At 46.4% G+C, this 12,270-nt stretch overlaps 1 protein-coding gene across 4 annotated transcripts in view; it reads right to left on the bottom strand.

Annotated features, from left to right (window-relative positions):
• Positions 1-12,270, bottom strand: part of LOC121442974 (protein FAM13B-like) — a 79,564-nt gene that overhangs the window by 50,523 nt on the left and 16,771 nt on the right. For 3 of the 4 annotated variants that reach the window (XM_041644620.1, XM_041644619.1, XM_041644617.1), the window contains exons 1-2: positions 7,348-7,659; positions 297-463 (exon numbers count right to left, since the gene is read on the bottom strand). The gene's annotated coding sequence lies outside the window, so the exon portion shown is untranslated. Of the gene's footprint in view, positions 1-296; positions 464-7,347; positions 7,660-12,270 lie in introns of those variants that run through there. The other variant, XM_041644618.1, reaches the window with a different exon arrangement.

The raw sequence follows: 12,270 nt of genomic DNA on the forward strand, positions 1-12,270 counted from the left end.
GGTGAATCCCAAGATTTATAAGTTTCAAACAGTAACACCGAATCAGCTGTATTAGCTAGATCCAGGGCACCAGAGCATAACAAGAAACAATCCAACCAGTTTTCAGGATTGTAGAAATGAACTTAGGAACAAGAAGATAACGATAAATTTACATAGTCTTACACAAGCAACATCTACTCTTTGATGCACTTGGTGCCAGCTAATTAAATAAAAATCTCAAAGTTAATCAAACAGCAGCTAACCACAAGAATTATTGATTTGCATACTTACAGAAAATTATCACTGAGAAAGCTTACCTTTGAGTACTTAAACACCTAAGTTTAAAAAACGGCTTCTGCACCAGCTACCCTCACTGAGCAAGCATCCTTCTGTCATTTATGGTTGTTTGAGATTATGGCAGAAGATCAGCCTGTAGTTCCTCATTGAAGAAACGCAGAACTCGATCAGTACTTCAGCAGTTAATCTACAAGAAAAGAAAACAACTGTTTCAATTCTCATCCTTATGTGTGTTTGTCTAGAGTCTTCAATCACTCCCCATTTTATTTTTTGATACAATTTCTTCACTGAACCTGAAGCTTTCAGTTCAGGTAGGCTGACCAGTCAATAAGCTCCCTGGATCCACCTGTCTCCACCACAGAATGCTGGGGTTACAGGATCTAGCAACTATTCCTAGTTAGGTACTAACAACAACCACCCCTACAAAAAACCCAGGGTCTCACTCTGTAGACCTGGCTAACCCCAAGCTCAGAAATTATTCTGCCTCAGCCTCCCAGTAAAATCTAATCATTCAAACGCACAAAATTTCTTAACTGTTTCCACTGCCCACAGTTCTGTTATTTCAGGGAGGGGAGTTATAAGCACATGTCACCCGGCATTTCTAAAGCAGAGTAATGAACAATACACTAAATGCTAACATACACAGACGTAACACATTAAGGAACTTAAGGAGCTAGAACAGTGATTCTCAATCTTCCTAACTGGTTGGAACCATGAAATTATTTCATTGTGACATCATAACTAATTTTGCTACCTTATGAATCATAATATAAATATCTCAAGTGCAGGATATCCACCTCCAAAGAGTCATGACACTCAGGGTGAGAACTTGCTGCCAAGCCTAATGACCTCAACTCAAGCCTTAGGAGAGACCCAACTCCTCAAAGTTTTCCCCTAACGCCCTCCTCATATACATGTGGGTGGACAAGTCAGACACACAGAGGGAGAGACACAGAGAGAATGAAATGAAAATTGTAATAAAGCTGAGTGTGCAGTCACATGCTTTTCATCCTAGCACTCAGGAGGCAGGGGCAGGCAGATCTCTGTGAATTTAAATGCAGCATGCTCTACAGAAGGAAGTCAACTCAATACTATAGACATGTACTTTAAGGAGTTATTTTGCCTGTCCAAATGTCAGACCTTACTTTTGAGATAAGTGACCTACAATACTGACATCTAATTTCAGGGTAGACCACAACCAAGGCCTAAGAGGAACAGGACTTTAAGAAGATAACCTTATCTTAATATTTTTAAAAGATTTATTATTTATTATTATTTATTATGAATACAGTGCTGTCTGCACATAACCCTGCACACCAGAAGAGGGCACCAGATCTCATTACAGACATTGGTTTTTTTGTTTGTTTGTTTGTTTTTTTGTTTTGTTTTTGTTTTTCGAGACAGGGTTTCTCTGTAGCTTTGAAGCCTGTCCTGGAACTCACTCTGTAGACCAGGCTGGCTTCAAACTCAGAGAGATCTGCCTGCCTCTGCCTCCCGAGTGCTGGAATTAAAGGCGTGCGCCACCACAGCCCGGCCTTCATTACAGACATTGTGAGCCACCATGTGGTTGCTGGAAATTGAATTCAGGACCCCTGGAAAAGCAGCCAGGGCTCTTAACTTCTCCAGCCCCTTATTGTTTTTAAGATTATCTATGCATGCGCACACACAGAAGCCCAAAGAAGGTGTTGGATCAATCCCCTGGAGTCAATTTAGACACAGTTGTGAGCCCAATATGAATGCTGAGAACCAAATCTATGTGCTGCTCTGCAGAGCAGCAAGTGCTCTTTATCACTGAATCATCTTCTCCAAACTATTTTTTTTCTTTCTAGAGACAGGGTCATGCTATATAATCAAGACCTCAAATTCAAGATCCTTCTGCTTCAGGCTCCCACATGCTGGGATTACAGGCATGTGAAACCATGACTGAATAGAATAGTTTATCATTTTTATTGTTCTTTAATATAAAACTACAATTTACTTGTTTTTAATCAGAAAAGGGTATTAGAGGAATTCTCTAACTTACTGTAGACAAATGGGTTCCCAGAGAGGAAAACTTTCCTCATCTCATTTTACACAATTTGCAAAAAGTTCCTCTGAAAATAAAAAGAGGGTGGGATCTGGAGAGTTAAGTGCTCTCCCCACAAGAATGAAGACCCAAGTTCCATCCCCAGCACCCATAGGAAAAGCCAGGCATGTCACCACAGTGCTGGGGAGGCAGAGCCAGGCAGATCCCGGGGGCTCAATGGCAGACCAGCTAGCTAGTCTAGTATAATCTGCAAGCCCCAGCTCCTGGCGAAAGACTGTCTCAAAAAACAAAGTGGATGGCCCCTGAGGAACAACGCCCCAAGTTGTCTCTGGCCTTCAATCGAAAACTCACACCGGTACACTAGCATCCACACCCACAGGTACACATAAGTAGGTGCACATATACACACACAAAATTGGCACATACGCAAAAGGAGCACCAACCTGGCATGCATAAGACCACAGGTCCAAACCTAAACTCCACAAAGAATGGTCAGGACTATCCTTATTTGTTTTGTGAGCTTTGAGCAAATCAACAACAAAGACTACCTCATTTTTGTTTCCACACTTTTAAACTGACCAACTAGAATCCAATTGTTTGAACTGATGCTGTCATTTCCAGTACTTTCCAGTTCACTACCCATTGGAATCCTCCAACTATCCTGTGAGATAAGGAGGAAAAGAAGAAAATGCTCAGCTAAAGACTGGTCAAGTCCTGAGCTTGTGACTACAAGCTGCAGCTAGCTCTTAAGTGGATATCCTTTCTAGCTAACAAATATAGATATCACTAAAACTGCTGCTTCCATTTCCCCTGAGATCATAGATTGTTGTATTAACGTGGCATACATTACACTCTGTTCCACACCCTTCACTGTTCCCATTTCTAGTTAAAAATCAGCTACTCATAAATGAACTTACTGTTCTCTCTTGGAGAAGTCCCAATTCACTCACGTGGGTTCATCTAAACATTCCATCCTTCCTTCTTCTACATTAGTAACTCCTCCCACGTTCTTAGCATGCTACAAAAATACTTTATTAATAAAGAAATGGTCTCTGAAAAACACTTGTTCATTGATTAGAATAGGGTCTTCATTTAATGGGGAGATTTTATCTATTGTTTTATTTTTGAGTGACTCACTATGTAGTACGGGATGGCCTGGAACTTAATAATACATAGACAAGACTGGCCTAGAAACTCCCAGAGAGATATGCTTGCCTCTGCCTCCAAAGTACTAGAAATAAAAGTGTGTAATCAGATATGCCTTTTTAATACTGATGCGACAGAAACACATTCTTGGTACTGATGTGCCTAGTTGAGAACTAAATTTAGGCTGAGAACCTTTTTTGGATATAAAATCAGCTTCTTTGCTGCTTATCTGTAAAACAGAGTATTATATAAAATTACAGTAATTCATTCATGTTCAGAAATATTAGATTTTCAAATAAGATTTAACTCATGCAGAAAATAAAGACTAACTTCACCTATAACTCAACATGAAAAAAAAAGTATGGATTCTAGAACAGGGTCCAAAGCTACACAGAGAAACCCTGTCTCAAAAAACCAAAAATATAAAACAAAAAATAGGTATGGGTTTGCAATAAACACTTCTCCCAAAATATGCAAATGGAAGTGTGCTAGCTGTTTAGCTCTGTCACCTCGACACAGGCTAGGGTCATCTGGAAGATGAAACTTCAACTGAGAAAATGCCTCTATCAGACTGGCTCGTGGGCAGGTCTGTGGAGCGTCTTCTTGATTAAGGACTGATGTTGTGCTAGGTGCTGTTCCAACAGATGGTCCTGGGTCGTGTAAGACAGCAGGCTGAGTAAGCCATGCGCTGGCAGGAAGCAGCACTCCCTATGGCCTCTGCTTCAGTGCCACCTCAAGTTCCTGCCCTGGCTTCCCTCAGTGAAAGACTGACTGACCAGTAAGGTGAAATAAACCCTTCCCTGCCTAAACTGTGTGTGACGGTGTTTTCAGCCCCAGCAAGAGAGCTCTATCTAGGACTCTCTTTTCTAAACTTAGAAAAGCTATCCTTGGGCCAGCGAGATGGCTCAGAGACAGCCCAGCAGGGGAAGGTGCTCCCTGCCCCACAAGCCTCGCAACCTGAGTTCAAATCCCAGAACCTACAAACAGATGGAATGAGCGCTTGAGAGAGCTCAGCAGTTAGGAGCACTCGCTGCTCCTCCAGAGGACCCACGCAGGCAGTCTACAATCACCTGGAACTCTAGTTCCAGGGACCTGGTCTCCACTACACACACCATGCACGTAAGCCTACTCTTACACTTAAGTTTAAAAAAAAAATTGTTCAGTTGCCTACTACCAGCCTTTAGGGAAACGATAATCAAAAGCACAGGAGAGGCTGAAGATGTGACTCTGTAGATAGAGTGCTTGCCTCACATGCACAAAGCCCTCCTCAGCCTCCAACACCACAGCAACAGGTGACACAACCTGGTAATCTCAACAGAGGTGAAGGTAGGAGGATCAGAAGTTCAAGGTCAGGGAGAACACCTAGATTCAACTGTCAGAAGCCCTGTAAATAGCGTAAATAGCGTGCACACACTTTTTTTTTGTAGTTGGGGGGAGGGGATATATGCACATGCTATAGGTAGAACCTGGTGGTTCTATGAAGAAGGAAAAAAACACTTGTTACAGCTGGACGTAGTGGTGCCCACCTGAAATGTAATCCCAACATTCAGGAAGCCTCAGTAAGATTTTTTGAGTGACACCATCTAGGCATACACAAAGGTCATATCAAAAATAAAATTGTATGTCAACTGTGCAATGATGAGTTTTAGGTATATATTTACTATAATGCTTTCAAAAATAATCTGAAGATTGACGAGAAGACTTAAGGGGAAAGGCACTCGCCACCAATCAGATGACCTGGTTTCATTCCAGAACCCACCCACAGGATAAAGAGACAGAACTGAAAGTTGTCCTCTGACCTGCAGTATGTGCCAGGATACAAGAACACTGCATAACAAACTTGTTTTTGTTTAAGAATCTGAAGCCTAAGCCGGGCGGTGGTGGCGCACGCCTTTAATCCCAGCACTCGGGAGGCAGAGGCAGGCGGATCTCTGTGAGTTCGAGACCAGCCTGGTCTACAGAGCTAGTTCCAGGACAGGCTCCAAAACCACAGAGAAACCCTGTCTCGAAAAACCAAAAAAAAAAAAAAAAAAAAGAAAAAAAAAAAGAATCTGAAGCCTAGCATGGTGGTGTGTGCTTCTGATCCCAGCCCTTGGGAAGGGGAAGGAGGGGCAGGGTTATTCTTCCTCAGCTAGATAGAGAAGGAGGTGAGGTCAATCGGGGCTACCTGACACCTGTCTTAAAAGAGAACTGTCAGTTTACGGATGATGAAATACTGGTAAATCACTATTTAATCCAGCCATTTTCTTTTCTTTTCTTTTTTTTTTTTTTTTTTTTGTTTTTGGAGACAGGGTCTCTCCATAGCTTCGGAGCCTGTCCTGGCACTAGCTCTTGTAAACCAGGATGGCCTCGAACTTACAGAGATCCACCTGCCTCTGCCTCCCAAGTGCTGGGCTTAAAGGCGTGCGCCACCACCACTCGGCTTAATTCAGCCATTTTCTATCCTAAAACATTTTAATTAAAAAAAAAATACTACAATGAAGCTACTTTACCCAACGAAGAATAATGCCACTGGGATGGGCCCTTCTACACACGGCTAGGCCTTCAGCTGTGCTGTGACACCTAACTGTAAAACTGGAGAAAATACCCTAATTTAAAAGGAAAAGAGGGGGCTGGAGAGATGGCTCAGAGGTAAAGAGCACTGGCTGCTCTTCCAGAGGTCCTGAGTTCAATTCCCAGCAACCACATGGTGGCTCACAACCATCTGTAATAAGATCTGGTGTCCTCTTCTGTACTGCAGGATACATGCAGGAAGAACCCTGTATGTATATATAATACCGTGTGTGAGTGTGTGTGTGTATATATATATATATATATACATACATACATACATATAATAAATAAAAATCTTTAAAAAAAAAAAGGGGGAAAAGAAAAGGTACCTAAAAGGCAAACAAGTAATGACCAGAACAAGTATTTACTAAGCGCACAGTTCTTGTGAAAACCCAGGTCAAACAGTACTTTGAGGTTACAAAGGGGGTGGGGGTAGGGGTGGTGTGACGGGGCGGGGGCTGGAGGCACACCTTCACACTAACCCGAACATAGAAAGTTAATATTCAAAACTATCCTTTTAATATCTCCTACACACTTCCAAGCCACCGCTACCTACTGTTAAATAGGCAAATATTCTGTAGCTGTGGCGGCCCTTTTCAGTTTGGCTTCCTCCTAGCCGAAGAGGAAACCGGATGAAATTAAGCAACAGTTCTTCTAAGTCAGTTTGGGTTTAATTGATTACAAACAAAGAGAGTTTAACAATTCCCACTAGGCGAGTGTGCCAACGGATTCCACTTCCTAGAAGCTTATCTAGCCAGGCGCCCCGTCTGAAACTCGACGCCCTGCGCAGGGACCCCTCGAGTCTGGCTCTGGCGCAGGGCGTTCTAAATGAGGTCCCAGGGCACCAACAGCCCAATTTTGGCTATGGTCTCTGCGCGACTTAAGGAAGTCAGCAACCACTCATCTCAGGTGACCTTAAGAAGGGGCGCAGTCGAGCCCGGAATAAACCACTTTCCCCACCCCACCCCCGCAGCAACTCCTCTGCCCAGCTTGGAGGAAGTGGGCGCAGAGGTGGCGCAGAAGCGGGGGGCAGGCGAGGCCGGGAGCTGAGGCGCACGCCCGCTTGCACGCACTGCAGCGGCTGCAAAGCCAAGGCTGCCACACCCCCCGACAGCCAGGGCCACCGCCTCTTCCTCCCCTTCCCAGCGGAAAAGGAGCCCCCTCGACTGAATGTCCACCGGGGCTGTGCCTCGACCTCCTAGACCCCGACCCGCAGCGCCCAGCGGCCACCGCGGGTGGGACCCGGGGCTGCCGGGTGGCCTCGGAGGGGGGGAATGGGGGGGGGAAGGGCCGCCGCGGCAGACAGCGGCGCATGCGCAATGCCGGGCACCCGCCCGTTTACCCACCGTTGGAACCGCGAAGCCCCGTTCCCCGGCCTCGGCCGCTTCTCCAGAACCCTTGGCGACGTCGACAAGGCGAGAACGGAGGCCCGAAGTGACACGGCGGCCGGCGGGTCTCCTCCCGAGGCGGCCTCCGGCGCGAGGCTGAAGCGACGGCTGTGGCGCAGGGCCAGCCCGGTAGCGACCCCCGGAGACCCCGGGCAGCGGCGGCGGCAGACGCGGAGAAGGGGGCGGGAGCAGCGGAGGCGGTGGTGGCTGAGGCGCGGAGCCTCCCTAACGGCGAGCGGGAGGGGAGCAGGGTGGAGGGCGAGCGGCCGGGCCGGAAGTGACGCGGGAGGCGGGGCGAGCTCGCGGCGCCCGGGTCAACCCTGATTCGGCTCTGGACTGCGGCGGCTCTGGCCCGCCCACTTGTGGGTTCCTTGGTCCGGTGCCTGGCGCGAGCCAGGGCCGGGGGTCGTCGACTCGGGAACGTTGGGAAGGAGAGGATTAAGGAGGCATAGAAGGAAAAGGGCGCCTGGTCTCTGCAGAGCTGTGTCCCGAGTCCCGTAGAAGGTTCTGGAAACCCTTACGGTGTACGGTGAGGATGCAGAAACCGTCACAGGAAGCTGCCTGTCAGACCCAAGTGTTGCCTTTTACTTGCGATTTGGGTCGGATGAGGGATTTCTGGGGCTCTGCCTCGCCCCATCACACCCCTTCCCCGCTCTACCTAAGTACCTGACCTAGACTCCGGAGAGATTTCTGAGCGCGGTGCCCGGAGGGATCGGAATATGGAAATTAATAGGCTACTTACTCACAGAGAACTTCAGATGCTAAATCAGAGCTACAAGGCAGGAAGACAGAAGCTATGATCCCAGGATTATGACCTTCCTTGTGTGGCCACATAGACCAACCTTGCAGCGCCCTCACACCCTTAATGTGACTAGGTCGTCTCTTCTGTTAAGGCCTTTGAGGACTTACGTTGAGAAAAACGCAGTTTTTGGCAAGGTGAGCTATAGTTGTCTCTAAAATATAAACCACTGCGGGGGTGTGGTGGCATCCCTCTCTAATCTCAGCACTCTGGAAGCTGAGGCAGGAGGATCACCTCGAGTTGGAAGCCAACTTGGGCTATATAACAAGTACAAAACCATCCTGAGCTACTTAAAAAGACAACAAAAATAATAAAAGCAAACCACCGCAATTCCTACCTACCTGCCTTTGTCAGAAGTCAGTAACCTGGAAAACGTAAAAAATAAAAAATCATGGACCTTGGCACAAGATTTATAAAAAGTGATCAGCCAGATGTGGTACCCCTTGCCTGCCGTCCCAGCATTTGCGGGGTGAAGGCTGGAGGGTTGGGAGTCCAAGGCCACCCTGGGCTACATAATGAGTTTAAGGTAACCTGGACTACCTTGTCTCAAAAACCCACAAAGATTTATAAAAATAAGTCACCCTCAGCAACGATCTCTCTGCAAATGTTACAGAGACCAAAGTGACTCCCAGACTTCATCAGAGAGACTGAAATTACCTGTAACCTAAGGTCACATGCCCAGGTGATGCTGTCATAACTGAAGGGTGGGGTCCACAAGAAGTCTAGAACCACAGAACCTGAGTAAGAATACCCTGCGGGAGCTGAATGAACAGATGGTGCTAGAGCAGTGCTTCTCAACCAAGTTCCTCATGTGTGGTCATCCCCAGCTCTAAAATTATGTTTGTTGCTTCTTCATAACTAATTTTGCTACTGTTAGGAATCACCATGTAAATTTCCGCTATGCAGGCTATCTGATATGCAGCCCCTGTGAAAGGGTCAGTTAACCTCAGAAGGGTGGCGACCCACCTGCTGAGAACCACTGCTCTAAAGCCTTTCCCACCCTCCTAGAAGAACTGAGTTTGGTTCACCGTGCCCACGTTAGGCAGCTTACAACTGCCTATAACTCTAGCTCCAAGGGATCTGGACCCCTCTTCTGGCCTCTGTGAGCACCTTCACACACAGGTACATACCCACACACAGAAGCACACAGATAGTTAAAAACAAAGCCTTTGAAGTATTCACGTGTGTACATACATTCAGTGGGACTCCCACTCTGTCCAGAAAAGAGGTAACTGTTTCCGATGACAGAGAAACCCTATCTCAAAAAAAGGGGTGGGGGGTGGGGAGAGGACTCAAGGTTAGCTGGCTACGGATAGTGAGGATCTAGATGAAGTGTAGGCAAGGGATAAATAAGACCAAAATACACTATAAAATTCTTAAGGAACTAATAATTTTAAGAGCTATTGAAAAGACTATGTTTTCAGCTTTTACATTTTCTTCAAATAATGGCTTCTGGGGATATAGCCATGTTAATTTGTCAGACATTTCCTAATACTTAGAGGATTTTAAAACCCTGAACATTTTCACAAGACTATGAAACTGTTAACATTGAAAATCCCAGCCAGCTGGGCTAGTGAGATGGCCCAACAGGTAAAGGCTCTTGCTTCCAAGCCTGAGTCTGAGACCCAGACCCGCGTGGTAGAAAGAAAACTCCTACAGGCTATCCTCTGACCTCTGGCCACACTGTGGCACAGACCCACACATGTTAAGTAGATAAGTGAGTAAATAAATGTAAGAATGTTTTTAAGAAAAGAATTTCACCAGGTTAAACATTTTAAATAAAGCCTTTACCTGCAAGTCAATGGTTGGAAAATAAAGGCAGTAGATTGCTCCAAAAGCTTAATCATAAGCAAGCAAGTCATGAGTAATACCTAAAAATGCAGAGTTCTCCTGGCCCCACTTACACAGCCCTTGTTGGCATAACTGACTGTAGTCATGCTTCGTATGAAGCCTAAGATGTGAGCTTCTCTCTGGCCTCTAAGTGCTCTGTATTAAAGTACAGATTTTCAGTGCCGGTGATTTGATTCGCTGAGCATCTTCCCTCTGGGTTATTCAAGAACATATCTTAGAGAACAAATTCTAAGATCTTAATAACAGAGTATTCAGTTTGTGGAGCATTGGGCTATAATCTTTAAAATAAAAACAAAGTTTGGTGAGAAGTAGTAGCACAGACCTGAAATCCCAATGGGAGGCAGAGATCTGAGGATCACTATGAATTCATGGACAACCTGGAAGTACTCAGGGAACCTTGTCTCATAAAACCAGACCAAACAAAAAGACTAGCGCGGAGATGCTTGTGCAGGGAGAAGCTTGAGCACCTGGGCTCAGTCCCCAGAGCCCCCAGAAAGCTGGGGACATCTGTGATCCCAACACTCCTCTATCAAGATGAGAGATGGGACAGGACAATTGCCTAGAAGCTCGTGGGCCAGCTAACCTGGTGTGACAGAGCAGCAGAAACGAGAGCCCCCACCTCAACAAGGGACAAGGAAGAGCTGACCCCCCAGAGCCGCCTTGGACTGATACACACATACCACATGCACACAAAATTACATTCTTTTTCATTAAAAAAAAACTTTCAGGCTGGGCGGTGGTGGTGCATGCCTTTAATCCTTCCCAGCAGTCAGGAGGCAGAGGCAGGTGGATCTCTGTGAGTTTGAGGCCAGACTTGTCTACAGAGTGAGTTTCAAGACAGGCTCCTAAACTCCACAAAGAAACCCTGTCACAAAAACAAAAACCTTTCTTTTGCCATCCCTTTGAACTTGTACAGTGGGAATAGATCATTTGCCTTGGAAACCTGCCAGTCTGCCTCTTCCTGCACCTTGCTAGCTAGAGCAACTGGGAAGGGAGAGAAGGCACAGAAAGGGGCTTTCTTCCATGTGATCAGTTAATACTCCCTGGCCTTGGACCTTTAAAGCTGACTTTTCCTGTCTTGCCCATCATTTCTCACCCTTAATTCCCTTGATCTGAGCAAAAAACCATATTAGCAAGAGTTTTACTTTGTCCTTCAGCCACTTGTTAAAAACTGTTCATCTTTGTGGGGCCCACCCGATCAGATAAGATGTAAGGCCCTGGGCCACCCTTTATCATTGTACAAGATCAGTCTCCCGTAGCCTCCTACGTGTAGGTGTGTGTGTGTGTGTGTGTGTCTGTCTGTCTGTCTGTTTGCATGTGTACTACTTCTGATGGCTTTCCTGAAGGTGGCAGTAAAGGGTTCTGTACGAGTTACTATGACTAACAATATGGCAGCCCTGCAGTGTCTGGGAGAACTTGCTGTTGTTGCCACCGCATTGACCGTGCTGTGGCTCTGTGCAGCCTTCATGGGGACCACAGGAAGATCACATGAACATATCCAGACTCAGGAGGGCAGTCTCATCTTAGCTTGGATTCAGCATTCCTCTGCTCTGCTGCCAGAATAGCGTCAGCCCTGGGCGTCAGATACAGCCCACTATGCTCTCTAACTGCAAGAAAAGCATGGCAAGTACTGCGTGGTCCGCTGAGGGCCCAGTCACCTGCTGGAGGTCAGAGGCAGATAGATGCCTGCTTCTGTGGCCGCATACAGCCGCAGCCCCTAAGAAATCCTATCGTTCTTCCTTCACCTTTAAGCTCACTGTGGTTAGTGTCGCGGTCCTGCTGTTGTCTGGAATTCCTAAAAAGGCTACACCTCAGAGGGCGCTTTAATGAGGTCACTTGGTGGGACAGGTAATCTGGGAGAGTTGTCATGTTTAGTACTTCCATTAAAACAGTAGTATACCAGAGTCAATGGTTCCGTCCAAGCCCAGTGACCCGAGTTCAATTCCCAGAACCCATCTGCAGGTGGAGGGCGAGAACTGACTGTCTGAAGCTGTCCTCTGACCTCCACACTCACACCACAGCACACTGCCCACCCCTTCCCAAACGCATACATAGTGTTTTCAATCAAAAACAACAGTTCTCAGCCAGGATGTTCGGAGGCAGTGTGTAGATATGTCGTTGGTAGATAAACATGGAGCAGACCCAGGGGTAACTACCAAGGGCGCTGCTGAACCCCACATACAGCACAGAATGCTCCATAGTGAACACAGTAGCTTCTTTTACGCTGATTG

Source organism: Microtus oregoni, unplaced genomic scaffold (genome assembly GCF_018167655.1).
Source record: "Microtus oregoni isolate MIOR12 unplaced genomic scaffold, Mior012 000098F_ref0000018, whole genome shotgun sequence".
Lineage (NCBI taxonomy): Eukaryota > Metazoa > Chordata > Mammalia > Rodentia > Cricetidae > Microtus > Microtus oregoni.